The sequence below is a fragment of the Arachis hypogaea genome, chromosome 12 (assembly GCF_003086295.3).
Source record: "Arachis hypogaea cultivar Tifrunner chromosome 12, arahy.Tifrunner.gnm2.J5K5, whole genome shotgun sequence".
Taxonomy (NCBI): domain Eukaryota; kingdom Viridiplantae; phylum Streptophyta; class Magnoliopsida; order Fabales; family Fabaceae; genus Arachis; species Arachis hypogaea.
In genome coordinates, this window is record NC_092047.1 from 106350655 (window position 1) to 106365716 (window position 15062).

Consider the following 15062-nt stretch of genomic DNA (forward strand, 5'->3'; position numbering starts at 1 on the left):
CACGTGTCAGTCACGGATTGGTTCAATAAAATTAGTCATTGTAGCCACCAAACATTTATTACAACACACCTCTATATATATATATATAGGAAAGTTCTAGGAAAGTTCTATGGTGGCTTAGAAAGTAGTGGCTAAGAATGGCCAAGAGTTGACTAGCCTATCAAAAGAGGACAAGTGATGATACAATGAATTGAAGGTGAATCTACAACAGTCTAGCAAGTCTACCATGCTCCATATGCTTCTAAATTTTCCAAAATGCTTCCTAAGTGGTTCAAACCCTTACCCTAAGGGTTACAAGAAAGATAATTTACCACTAAACTAAGATGCTTCTTATTACTGTATATACAAATTATAATATATATAACAATATTTTATTTTACTTATATTCAACTTATTTTAATTTTAAAGTCACCCATTTTAAAATTAATTATATTTTATTTAACTATAAATTTTATTAAATATATACAAATTAAAAAGATAAACAAAAAATTTTATTAATCACAATTCATTTTTTTTCTTTTATAATTATATGATATCTATATTTTATATTTTAATATATATTTTATATTAATAAATGATTTTAGTATATACTTAATATAATTGTTTAAAATAATATAATTTTAATTTTTCTTTTTATAAATTAGAATTCGAATTTTTTATTTCAATAAAATTTTTATGCTTTTGAAAGTGCATCTTCTAAAACATATTTCTCCACTATATAATCTCCTGATTGGTTGTGTATTTTAACACACACAAAAAAGAGAATGACTAACTTTGTATTGAAAAGGATGATCATCCAAGAGCCCTTCCAATATTATATTGTGTTTCGTGGAAGAGTCCTAATTTAAAAATGATTTTTTATTTATTAGAATTAAATTATAAATTTTTTTAAATAGATTATTTTTTTTCACAAAAGATAGCTAATTTTAGTAAATGAAGAAGAAGTTTTGTTTCACAAATTTATAATCATTTATATTGGACCAGTATTAGGAAAAGAAAAAATAGAAACTATAATAATTTATTAAAGTTTGTCCACTTACTTGCAAGGTCCAAACATAAAAAATATTTTTTGGGCAACGTAATTACAAGTCCACCTTGCATTACAAGAACACAAAGAACAAAATTTAAAGACTCAAAGAACTCAAGAACATGAAAAGTACCAAACTTAAAATTTTTAGAAAACCAAATTTTTTTTTTCGAAAATCAAAAGAAATCCACATCAGCTTAATGGACATCAGAACTGAACCGATGTAAGGTTATTGGGTCATTGGTTCAATCAGTGAGTCACTGGTCGAACCGAAACAATTATATAAAATTTAATTATTTTTTATTATAAGTACTTTTATTTTATTTTTATAAAAATAATTATCATTTTCAAATTTTAATACTTTATTAATTAGTTTATATTTATTGTATTATTATATTATTATAGGTGAAAACTCATGTACAGTTGTTTTCATGTGAAGTTGATATTTAAGAACCGTTAGATAATTTGACAAATTTGACTACATATCATCTAAAATTTTTCAACTATTAATTTCATATGAAAACAATTGCATATGAGTCTTTACCTATTATTATATACTACAAGTATTTATTAAAAAAATAATATTAATAGATATCATATAATTATAAAAGAAAAAAATAAATTATGATTAATAAAATTTTTTGTTTATCTTTTTAATTTGTATATATTTAATAAAATTTATAGTTAAATAAAATATAATTAATTTTAAAATGGGTGACTTTAAAATTAAAATAAATTGAATATAATAAAATAAAATATTATTATTATATATATATATATATATATATATATATATATATATATATTATAATTTGTATATATACTAATAAGAAGCATCTTAGTCTAGTGGTAAATTTGAAAGCATATAGAGCATGGTAGACTTGTAGAAAGTTAGATTGTTGTAGATTCACCTTCAATCCATTGTATCATCACTTGTCCTCTTTTGATAGGCTAGTCAACTCTTAGCCATTCTTAGCCACTACTTTCTATGCCACCATAGAACTTCCCATATATATATATATATATATATATATATATATATATATATATATATATATATATATATATATATGATCGTTTTAATTTGTGAGATCGATTTTTTAAATATTTTTTTCTTTAGTGATTGGAGGTTTTTAAAAAATTTATTTGGAGAGGAAGGTGCAATAAAGAATAAAAATCATTGATTTGGGTCACGGGAGGAATGAAAGAAAAAGTTTGAGAGAAATGAACTCTTTCAATTTTTTTTAATTGTTTGGTAAAGTATGTTCTCTCATTTTAGCTTTTTTAAGTAAAATTAAAAAAAATAAATAGTTATATTTTATAAAATAATTAAAAAATTGAGAGAATTCAATCCCAAATTTGAGTTGGTAATTTTTTTTTTACAGTATAAATAGGTAGCTTTCATTTGAATTGGTAAGAGTCATTTTAGCCAATTCATGAGCTATTCTATTAGTATTTTTTTTTATATGAGAGAACTCTACTGATCTTAAATTAGTTGATAAATTAAAACAATCAACAATGAAGGACCAAAATAATTATTTTGGCTCTTGTTAGATCTGAGACTTTGGATGATTTCTATATTATCATTCTCCACAATAACATAAAAAAAGTAACATTGTTGGGCTTTTTCTAAACCCATTAAACAAGCCAATGCCTCAACTTCTTGGAAATTAAAGGATAAGTCCCCTTTCCACGTGCTAGCCATTAAGATGGCACCAAAATCATCTCTTGCCACTACTCCTATGCCAACTAATCCATTATCTAAAGTAGATGCATCCACATTTATTTTGATAGAATTGGTAGGTGGACAAACCCATCTTTCAGAGCTGTTGGAGCCAGGAGGTGGAGATTGGAGCTCGGAGCTTGGCATCGGTGATTCTCAAAGCAAAAAGGAACTCCTCATGCTTTTTTCTTGCTCGGTCAACTGCTTCCAAAAAAAATTCTTCTTTATTCTTGAAAACGAGATGGTTATGACTTGTCCAAAGATATAGAAGACAGTTGCACAGCAAACCTTGATCTTAGGGATTAAGAGATTTTAGCAAAAATTCAATCTACTCTGGTGCTTTCATAGATGAATTTGCAGTAATTCGAATTGCCAAAGAGGAGTGAAACAAAAATCTTCGAGCAAATTCGCAATTCTTGAAGATGTGAGTTTCAGTTTCTTCATTCTTCCAACAACGAGGGCAGAGAGCAATACAATTGACATCTCTATTTTGCAGGTTCAATTTTGTTGGCAGCGATTTATTAAGGATTTTCCAAGCACAGTGAATTGCGCGGGGGTGGGCTTTTGCTTTCCAAAGTTGTTTCCACCGAGGCTCTTCTGGGTTTGGTGATAGCCCACTTTTGTTCCGGAGTTGTTTTTGTTTTATGATCTTGTGGTACGCATTCTTGACTCTGTACTCTTCATTCCTTGAAAATTTCTAATAATATTGGTCTTGTTGGGCTGTTATTGGTGGTGGAATTCTTATGATTTGTTGGGTTTCGAACTCCATGTACATGTTCCTGATTTTCATAATATTCCATCTATTTCCTTCATCATTGATTAACTCTCTAACAGTTGCATTCTCATCTAAGCTGTTAATTGGGCTTCATATTTTGTGATTGTTTTGTTCTGATAATCATGGTACCCCTCAAATCTTTACTCCATTTCCTATCTTCCAAAGTCCCTCAATTCAAGAACTTCCTTTGCATTCAAAATACTTCTCCATGTGTAGTTTGGTGCATAGTCTGTTGATGCTTCTAGAAAACTGGTTCTAGGAAAATGCCTTACTTTTAGGACTCTTGCTGCTAGGGATTCAGGTATTGTCATTATGATTAATCTCCACCCTTGTTTTGCCAAAATCACTGAATTAAAGGCCTCAAATTTTCAGAATCCTAGTCCACCTTCTGGTTTACGTGAACAAAGTTTATCCCAATTGATCCAATGTATCTTCCTTTCGCCATTCCTACTCCCTTAGTAAAATTTTCTTATCATGACATCTAGATGTTGGCAAAGTCCTTTAGGTATTTGAAAGCATCCCATGATATAAGTAGGAATTGATTGTACAATCACTTTTATCAGTGTCTCCTTCCCTACTCTTGAGAGATATTTCTCCTTCCATCTCTTGAGCTTCTTCCAAACTCTCTCTTGGAGAAAATTAAAAAAAAATTTGGATCTTCCCACGAAAGTGGGCAAGCCCAAGTACTTTAAGTGTTGTTCCACCGCCTTTATCCCTAACCAGTCTTGGATAAGATTTTGTCTGATAGTAGGCACATTTCGGCTGAAGAAAATTTTTGACTTATCCAAATTGATTCTTTGGCCTGAAGTTGTCTGGTATTGGATGAGAACTTCCTTAATATCTTGTATGTCTTAGTCTGATGCTCTGGAGAACAAGATATTATCATCTGCAAAAAATAGGTGATTTATGTAACACCATAATATTCAAATCTTTATACTCAAGTCATAAGTCAATGATAATAAGGTGGTACGACTCTCGAGGGAGATTTTTAATATGTAATTATAAGTAAAATTGAAAGGGTATTAATCGAGAAGCCTGAAAAGAGTAAAAATAAAATCGCAAAGTCGTATCACTCACGTATCAACAACTAAAAGATAAAGCGTGAAGTCAAAAGCGATACACAAAAAAGGCATTGAGGAGAATAAGAGAAGGACAATATATAGATATATAACATAAGTAAATAGTCACTAGTCGCGACCCGCGAAGTTTAGGCCGGCTAAGGTACAGTATAAAAGCAGTTTGACAACCATATCTCCTAATCTCTCCCAAATGATACACAAGGGCCTCTATAGGCAAGTTTTCAAAAGGAGTAAATACATAGCATGAGTTCTTTAAAAACAAAAGCGGAGAGAATCTAAACAAAAGTAAATAAGAGAATCTTAGATGTCTTCGCCGTCTTTCTGACAAACCACAGCTCACTGCTGAGCACCTGGACCTGCATCTGAAAGACAAGAGATACATACGGAATGAGAACCCCCGACCCATGGGTTCCCAGTACGGTAAAAGTACTAAATAAATACAATGCATTGTAATAAAAACTCACTAAGCATCCTAAACTTCTTTTTTTCTGAATATTCAACCTATGTTCTCGCTAATCCATGAATAGGCAACTGTCATAAGGGAATGCTAAATCTGATTCATATTCCTCATGCTTTCCCACTTTCCAACTCTTCGATGATTCACAATCAGAATTATAAATAAAACCATCCACAACTATTCTGTCTCAGCAATTCTATATCATTACCTCATATCCTCACCTGGAGTAAGTGAAATCACTTAAATGCGTCTACCCAAAGAGCTCAAATTATCTCATTTTCTACCTGGAGTAAGTAAAATCACTTTACTACGTCTACCCAAGGAGCTCAATTACCTCATTCAATACTCATCATCATTATTCAATTATATCATCAACTCATCTCGTCAAGAATAGCCCTCAATGTCAACCAACATCAGCATGAGGGACCCTTCAGTTGTACAAACACAAGCAATACAAGCAAGTAATACACAATAAGGTACAAGTAGAATAAGTAGCACATAATCAGGTAACATAGCATATATGATATAGCAATCCAAAATAAATAGTCAAACCCAAACAATTCAAATATATGCAAATGATGTATGCCTACCCTATGGCTGATGATATCATCTGTCGATTACATAGCCAACCCGACATGTCCTGGTAGCTAACCACTGGACAGTCTCTGCGAGCGCGCATTTCCAAGCTCAAAATCATAATCAATCAAAATAAAATATCATGGGGGAGAGCTCATCCGGAAAGGTCTAAGTGTCCGGCCACATCTTACGACGCAGGGTCAACAGAATCTCATATCTCAACCTGGAGCAAGTGGAGCCGACCCACTGCATCTACCCAAGGAAATCCGGGACTCAGATAGTTTCAATCTCAAACCATACTCGTCTGGGAGCAAGTGGGGGCTAACAACTGCATCTACCCCAGGAGTCTCAAAACCAAACCCGGAGCAAGTGAAATCAATGCCACTGCATCTACCTAGGCAGGTATATCTCACCACGTCCTGGAGCAAGTAGAATCACTCCACTGCATCTACCCAGGCGGGTGTATCTCACCTCATCCCGGAACAAGCGGAATCACTCCATTGCATCTACCCAAGAAGATATATCTCACCACGTTCCGGAACAAGTGGAATCATTTCACTGCATCTACCCAGTTGGGTGTATCTCACCTCATCCCGGAGCAAGCGAAATCACTCCACTGCATCTACCCAGGCAGGTATATCTCACCACGTTCCGGAGCAAGTTGAATGACTCCATTGCATCTACCCAGGCAGGTATATCTCAATCAGGATCATATTTAATATCAATCTCTTAATCGTTATCATTCACAATGACAATCTCATAATCATCATCATCCTCTTTATTAGTCTCATAATCATCATCATTCTCATTACCAATCTCATCATCATCATCACTCTCGCTAACAATCTCATAATCATCATCATTTTCACGATTCATCGTTAATTCTCCCCTTACTTCATCCTCAAGTTATCACCTTTCCTAGTTTCTTATCATTACTAGGCATACTATTCTGATTCAGGACTAAAAGAATGAAACTAGGGGATTAGAGGTTTAAAATTTGGTTTTAAAAACATAAAACTCATATTTGCTGAAAATATCGCGTGGAAAGCGGAAAAAGGGAGTGACGCGTGAAAATCAGAGAGAGGAAGTGACGCGTGCGCGTCAGTCACGCGTACGTGTGGAGGCGTTTTGTGCTCCACGCACAAATCCGGCACAATACCATCGTAACTCTCTGGTTTTTCTACCACGCAGCAGCATCAACACAGTGACGCGTACGCGTCGGCCATGCATATGCGTGGGCGTACGTTTTCTTAAACATTTTACTAAGTCTGAAAAAGCTGCAGAATTTTATTTTTAAACCTCAAACTTCCGCCACACATAACTTCTTCTACAAAATTCCTTTTTCAACCATTTCTGAACCGTTAGAAAGATCATTGAATGAACTTCCATAAAAATTTAATTTTGAAGAATTCCTAACTCTGAGGACTGAATTACGGACCGCTGAAAGTTGGTCAAAAATAAGTTTTTTATCCAAAAACAGAAATCACCAATTTTTCCAATGTTCACAAGCCAAATTCATTTCCACTCATCCAAAAGACCACAACCCAACCATATTCACGTATTTACACTCAACTAAAACCAAACTTACCTCATCTACACAATTCAATTTAATTTCATCACCTTCCACTCTTAAATTCCTAATTTCTTATTATTCCACATTCATCCCATTTATCCACACACTCAATATTCAATATGCATTCAATCTTATATGACATCACACAATACATACATCACTTACCTTCCTTACCTCTTTCCAGCCTCCGGCCCAAGATTCACGGCCTCCGGCCCAAATTCACAATTTAAATGCATATTCCACAAACCAATATTCATTATCCAATTCATCAAATTCTCAACACACCAAACATACAAATTCACACAATTCTCAATCCAATCATTAATTTACATTACATATCAACTATACATATTAGTACCAGTCATTTACACAATCCAAACTTAATCCTAGGGACATCTAGCCTAAGAATTCTCATCACACCACACGGTACTTAAATGAAACTTAAACTGTACCTCTTGGAGCCAAACCAATTGAGCTTCTTCTTTGGAAGTCTCCACCAACCTTAGCTCCAAGCCTTACTAAAGCTCCATAAGCAAAACCAACCTCCTAATTGTGCACCAAAATCAACCAATACTCTAACATAACCAATTTCACACTTACAATCAACCTAGGGTTCATGAAAATAATAAATCACAAGGGTTGGAGGATTTCTTACCTTGACCTACTGAAGTTTGTGATGAATATCACCCATGGCTCATACTAGAGCACTCCTAAATAACCAAAATCATAAAATTACTCAACACCCATAACCAAACTCGAATTTAAGAGAGAAAATAAAAACTGGGTAGAGGACAGTAGAATACTCACCATAAAACTTAGATATAATTGTATAGAATGAGAAGAGCGACGCGTGGTCGTAAATGGCTCGTCAATTGGAGTTCCGGATCAAAAGTTATGGTGATTTAAAATTTGATGGAGTTAGGAGTTTCCCTCTTCTTCCTCTCTTCTCCAGAGTTGCGCCTCTCTCTCATTTCCTAGGGTAAATGAGCTGAAATACTCATAACTAAAGTTTATATATGTTGGATTGTTGGGTCTTGGGCCCAGTTGGACCCGATTCATTCGGTTTGACCCGTTGGTCCAACTTTGGGCCAAAACCTTTAAGATTAGAGTTTTAAATCGTATTTTAAATATTTCTAACTTCCCAAATTATAATTTCTCATTTCCTAACCTTATTCACTTATAATTAATTTATTCAGTTGCAGTACTGGATAGATCTCAGCCGGTATTGCCCGTCAAATTTCCAGTGCGCATTTTTACGCAGAAAACTATGTTTTTTGACTCAGAAAAATTCACTGAGTCCAAATATCATATTTAAATTATCAAATTCCAATTTCTAAATTTTTCAACTATATTTTCTCCTATTTAATTTATTATTTAATTAATTACGATTTGATCGGGTTTTACAATTTATCTGAAAAACTTGTCGGGTAACTCTAATACCTCTGATAATCTCGCTGTTTTGGGCCTTGATTAGGAGTCCTGAGAGTACTTCCGCACACAAAACAAATAGGTAGGGAGATAGTGGATCTCTCTGCCTCAAACCCCGTATTGGTAGAATCGGTTTACTTGGGATTCCATTAACCAAAATTGAGAAAGTCACCGTCGAGAGACATCTTTGGATTAAATTCACCCATCTTTGTGAGAAACCCATTGATATCATGACCTCTTTCAAGAAGCACCACTCTATTCTATCATATGCCTTGGTCATGTCTAATTTGAGTCCAATGTACCCTTTTGGCCTGTCACCTTCTTCTTCATATAATGAAAAATTTTGAATGCCACAAATCCATTGTCAGTGATTAACCTATCCTGCACAAAGGTACTTTGGAACTCTCCAACAATACCTGAAAAGATTTGTTTAAGTCTATTTGTAATAGTTTTGGTAACTAATTTAAAAACAACATTAAATAAAGAGATGGGCCTAAAGTCTTTAGCATATCTAGGATTCTTGATTTTTGGAATCATATAAATATGGGTCGAATTAATAGGGGAGGGATCAGCTTCATGATTTAGAATATTAAGCACATAATTAGTAATATCATAACCCACAATTCTCCACATTTTTTGGTAAAAGAGTGCCGGTACACCATCGAGTCCTTGTGCTTTGGTTGGATGCATCTGTTTGAGGGCTTGGGTTACTTCTTCAACAGTGAAAGGCTGATTTAGGAATTCTCTTTTCTCTGTGTCAACCCTATTCTTCACTACATCAGCCGCTTGTCTTGCTTCTTCCATACCCTCTGACCTGAAAATGTTATCAAAATACTCTACCATCACCACTTCAATTTTCTCTTCTTCCTCATGTGTTACTCTGGCGTCATTCTTGATGGCTTTCACCCAATTCCTACTCTTTCTTTTTGAAGCTTTTTGGTGAAAGAATCTAGAGTTTTGGTCTCCATGCCTAAGCCAATTGGTTTGGGATCTTTGAGCCCACCAAATTTCTTCCTCCTTAAGAGCTTCGTCCAAATCTGCTTCCGCCTCTTTGATTTGCAAGATGACTCCTTCTTCCTGTTTTATGGTGTTTAGGTGTTGGAGTTTGCTTTGTAGCTTTCTTATCTTCTTTTGTATGTCTCCAAAGAGCCTATTCCCCCATTTATCTAGCTCCTTCCCGCAACAAGCTATTCTTCCTTGTATGAGTCCTTGTTTTCCTTTCCACGCTTCTTCTACGGTTTTTTCACACTCTTCGTTGCTTAACCAACATTCTTCAAATATGAACTTGTGAGGAATCTTCCTTCTTCGATTTTTTTCACCCATCATATCAATTAAAATAGGGCTATGGTCTGATTTGTATTTGCTGAGGTGTTGGACAATTATTTTTGGAAATGTTTGTTTCCATTCTATAGTTGCCAAAATCCTAACCAACCCGTCTTAGATATTATCTTCCCCTGATTGGCCATTTGTCCATGTAAATGAGAGGCCCACAAAGCCAAGGTCAAGAAGTTCATTTATTTAGACGGCATCCCTGAAGCCCTGAACCTGCGAATAAGTAACCGGGTTCCCCCTTGCTTTTCCTCTTGTCTCATGATTTGATTGAAATCCCCGAACACTATCCATGCCAAATTAGAGTCTCTCCCTAGCGAATTTAAGAGATCCCAACTAATGTGTTTATTTTCATTCTCCGGCTTCCCGTAAAACCCCGTTACTCTCCACCTTTGCTTATTTTTTCAACACTTCCACCTCCATATCTATATGATTGGTAGATAAAGATCTGACTTCTACCTTAATGGTGCTGCCCCACAAAATTGCTAGGCCCCCAACTCTTTGTCTACCATCACCCTCACATCCCTCTTTTATACATCATTCTCATCATTTCTATTTCTTTTCTCCTTGTCTATATGAGGAAGACAAGGTTGGGTCCTTGTTGTTTAATGAGCTTTGTCAAAGCTCGAACTGACCATGAGTTTCCAAGTCTATAACAGTTCCAGCTAATCATCTTCATGGCCTTTGGCAGGGCTGCTGAGTAGCCTCTGCCATTAGAATTATGGGTTCTCCGTTAATCTTTATTATCTTCACCTCAGTACTGTCAATCTCCATCTCCTCAAACTCTAGTGCCTTCCTCTTTTGTCCTCCAAAATCTGTATTCTCTTTCCCTTTTTTTAATTGCTGCTATTTGTCTTTGTTTGCCTCTTCCAAGTTTTGTTTCCTTGCTTTATTGTCTCCTTTGCTGTTTTTGTGCTGGTGACCTCTTCCAAAACTGTTGGAATCGATTCCCTCTCTTTTTCCCTCATCTCTTTCTTCTTTGTTTCTTTCCTTCTTGCTTCTTATTCTATGTTTTCTATGCTCTCTTTTTGTTCTGGTTTTTCTGGTAGGAATTCAGTGGCCATCATCAGCGGTATGTTGCTGTTTTACTTCACTAGTGTTAAAGGGATTTCTTCTGTTCCTTCTTGTTCTATCCTTGCTCTCTGTTCTGGATTGTATTGTAATTATTCTGCCTCCTTCTCCTTGCTGGTAGATGACTCTGGTATATCTGTTATTGTTATTTTTTCCAATTTTTCTAGCATTCTTACAGTAAGTCTTTGCTGGGATATTGTGTTTTTTTTCTTCCTTTCCTCTGAATCTCCATTTTGTTAATTTTTCACTACTTTCACTATGCTTCCTATCAAATCAGCTTTCAACCATGGTCCCAGCTCTTTAGATTTGTTCTCCCCCTTTTCCTTATCCTCTATTGCTTGTTGGCAGTTGCTTTTCTCATGCCCTATCAGCCCGTATTAGTAACAGAAGTTGGGTAGTTTTTCGTATTTGAAATCTGTCCAGATCAACCCATCGTCCTTGCTACCAATATTTGCCCTTTTTAGGATGGGTTTGTTGGTGTTAAGAGTTACTGTGGCTTTTATGAAACACACTTGTTCTCTTGTGTTTTGAAAAACATCACATTCTTTAACAACACCCAAAACAGAGACTATCTTCTACCCTAAGCTTGCAGTCTTGCAGTGTTCAAGTAAGTTCCATATTTGCACCTTGATGTCAGCTTTGTCTAGTGTTTTCTCTACTGGATCCTCGCTTCTATCCCATTTTAACAAAAGAAACCACGAGTTTCTAAAATACCATGGACTCCCCTTCAGCACTCTATCTAAGTCTGTCTCTTTCTGGAAGAAGATTTGGTAGATCTTGGGCTTCAATTCTACTATTCTCAATCCTTCTGGTTTCTTCCAAATATTCTGCATTGCAGATTGTATCCATGCGCTGTTGATACTTTTTTCGGTTAGTAATCTTCCTATTAAGCTATTTTCGCACCCTTGTATGCCTTTCCTCACGTCTTCATTGCTGAACACTACCACGAGTTCTTCATTCTCTTGGTCTTAGGTTGTGTTTTGTGTATCTAGTATGGTGTTTGTGTTTGACATGTTAATTGTGTTTGATGGAACAGAATCTCACCAATTTTTGCTGCACAGTAACAGAAAAGCACGATGTGTACGGAAGTTTTGTGCTACACTCCTTCAAACCCTAGGAAAAGAGGAGAGAGAATATCGTTATTTGCATGTTATTTTTTCCTTCAAATTTGAGTTGGTAGAATTGGTAGTTAGAAAGAGGTCAATAGCGTTGCTGACCGCTTAGCAAAAGTGATTGTCTGTGATGTTACTAAATTCATCTAGCATGTATCTTTGCCTAAAGTAGTATTAGAAACTTAGAATTGCTACATTGTGACTTAGCTTAGTGTGTTGTTTCTTTTTCTATTCCTGGCTCTTTTTTTTTTCTTCCTTAAACATCTAAACTAATACATGATGATTGATTTTGTAAATAATTTTTTATGTGTACCTAACATTTTTATTTTATTTTTTACTCTAATATCATTAGTGAACAGTAATCTACAAAGATAATTATGACCATAATTTAAATATGTATTCAATAGAAAAAAAATCTTTTAAAGTAAAAAAAATTGTAAAGTTATAAATTAATGAATTAATCATGAATTTGCAATTTCTTTCTTATATGAACCTTACTACTTTGATTTAAGGGTGATTAAACTTTCACTTTCTTATTTTACTAACCTCTTTTTTTTAGAGGAGCTTGATCCATTCAAATATTTTACTATGTTTCAATAATATGTATTCAAGTAAGTTTATTATGACAAATTTTGTATGTCTATTTTCGTATTTGACCTCCTTAATCCTTACTATAACTATAACTTGATCCTTTTTATGTTATGTAAATGAAGTTGCGTTTGGACTTAATATTAAATAGCATGACAGCTTTATGATTTATTATGTGTGACAAGAGACAATGTTGAGATCTTAATTGGCTCATATTTTCATATATATTATTACTAAATTTATAAGAATCGATTCCACCAACTGCACCGGATAACCGTTAATAAGAAAGTGAACAAAATGATTGTTATTCCTTTGAGGACCAATTCAATCACTAGTTTAATTGAGTCTAAAGTTTACAACATACTTAATACTCAAAGCGATGCGTGTATCAGCCGCACTATACAGAATGTCATTGTGGGAACTAACAGAGCTTAAGATTTAACTGGAGAAATTAATGAATAAGAAGTTTATTCATTCAAGTGCTTCGTCATAGGGCAGTTATTTTGTTAATAAAAAAGGAAGATGATAACATGTGATTGTGCGCAAATTATAGGAAATTGTGGCAATTAGTATTGTGACCATTTTTTCTCTTTTTAAATTGTGGTATTGCGATGACAAAAGTTTTTAAGTAGTCATTAAGATTCACAGCTTTTATTATTTTAATCCATTAAATCCAAAATTTACTATATGGGTTCTCGAGATCTAGTTCTAGGCACTATATTGATTTTTGGACCCTTTCCAACGCTGAGTCGGCGAACAGAATGTTGAGCATGTTCTGACTTACCACACTGGACACAGGGCTAAACAATGTCGTTTCATTTTGGCGCTTAAACAAGACAAAAATGAGAAGACGGAAAAGAGTTTATATAATATACAAACGAATTTATGTTCTTTCATTTTCTAAAATGACCTTGTTTTTACTTTATTTAACCACCAAAATAAAATGACATCGCTTAGCCATGTGTTCAACATGGCAAGTCAGAGCCAACCCAGCACTCTATTCTCTGACTTAGCATTTGAAAGGGTTGAGGGACCAATTGGTGCCTAGAGTTGGGTCTTGCGGACCAATATAGTAAATTTTGAATTTGAGGAATTAAAATGGTGAAAATCGTGAATCTCAAATACCACTATAGAAATTTAGTTGTATTGAAACTTACTGTAAAATCGAACTAAAAATTACCGTAAAACCAAACCAAAATTTATAACAACCAATCTAAAAATCGAAAAAACCGTTTTTCGATAAAATCGATCGGTTCGGTTTTCGATGAGCTTAATGAAAACCGAATTGAACCAAGGAATAACATGCAGTGTCAATGATTTTACAATTGGTTTATGCTAGATAACCAATGACTTTCTTGAACAATATGAACAACGGATCCTAAAATTGGCCCAATTCAAATAAAACACACTACACTTCAAATTACTCACTTAAATCTTAATATTAGAATAACCATCCGCACACCTAGTGAATTAAACATCCAATATATCCATTGTTCACATTGTTTAATATTTTTATTGTTTACCCATACTTTTTTTTTACAATTTTACCCTTTAACTTAACATCAAAATCCCCAATCTTAAGTGAGTGACTCATTCATGCAAGATGCAACACCTCCCTCCCTCTCTGAAATTCAGAATCTCCCTACCACCCTCCCTCCATTCTTTTCCATAGAGCCTTCTTCCCTCCATCCGTAGCACCTCCCTCCTTCCTCCTCCATACACAGCTTTCTTTCCTCTATCCTTCTCACGCATTCTGCAACGGTGGCGTGTTCCTCGTCGCGCCATCTCGCAAGTCCCAACCATGACAATCTTCTCTGTCATCAAGCACCTCCCCGTCTCCAAGAAACCTTCGCCGTCACTAAGCAGTCCTCTCCGTTGTCAAGAACCCCACACCATTATCAAGCCCTCTCTTGCAACTCAACAATGTCTTTTTCGGAGGCTAGTATATTCACCAATTTTTAGAATGAAATTTGTTATTGTTGTTGGTTCTGAAATTTACTTGTCTTAGTTTATTGTTGTTGCTAGTCTAATTTATTGAGTTAAATTTGTTGCTGATTATGTACTTCACTAGCCCTAATTTATTGTTGTTGCTGGTCTAATTTGTTGAGTTAAATTTGTTGCTGTTGTTGATGATTTTATACTTCACTTGTCCTAATTTGTTGTTGTTGGTCTAATTTATTGTTGTTACTTATTCTATACTTCACTTGCTCTAATTTGTTGATTTAAATTTATTGCTGGTCTAATTGGCTTCGTACTTCTCCAATAATAACTGATTTTGAGGAGCTTATTGGGGAGTTTGAAAATTTTGAATTAGGTATGAAAAA

At 34.5% G+C, this 15062-nt stretch overlaps 1 long non-coding RNA gene across 1 annotated transcript; it reads left to right on the top strand.

Annotated features, from left to right (window-relative positions):
* Positions 1-2733: 2733 nt before the first annotated feature.
* Positions 2734-12449, top strand: LOC112728075 (uncharacterized). Its single transcript, XR_003166099.3, has 3 exons — positions 2734-3174; positions 3247-3405; positions 12075-12449. It is a non-coding gene; the product is annotated as an uncharacterized lncRNA (long non-coding RNA).
* The last annotated feature ends 2613 nt before the right edge of the window (positions 12450-15062 follow it).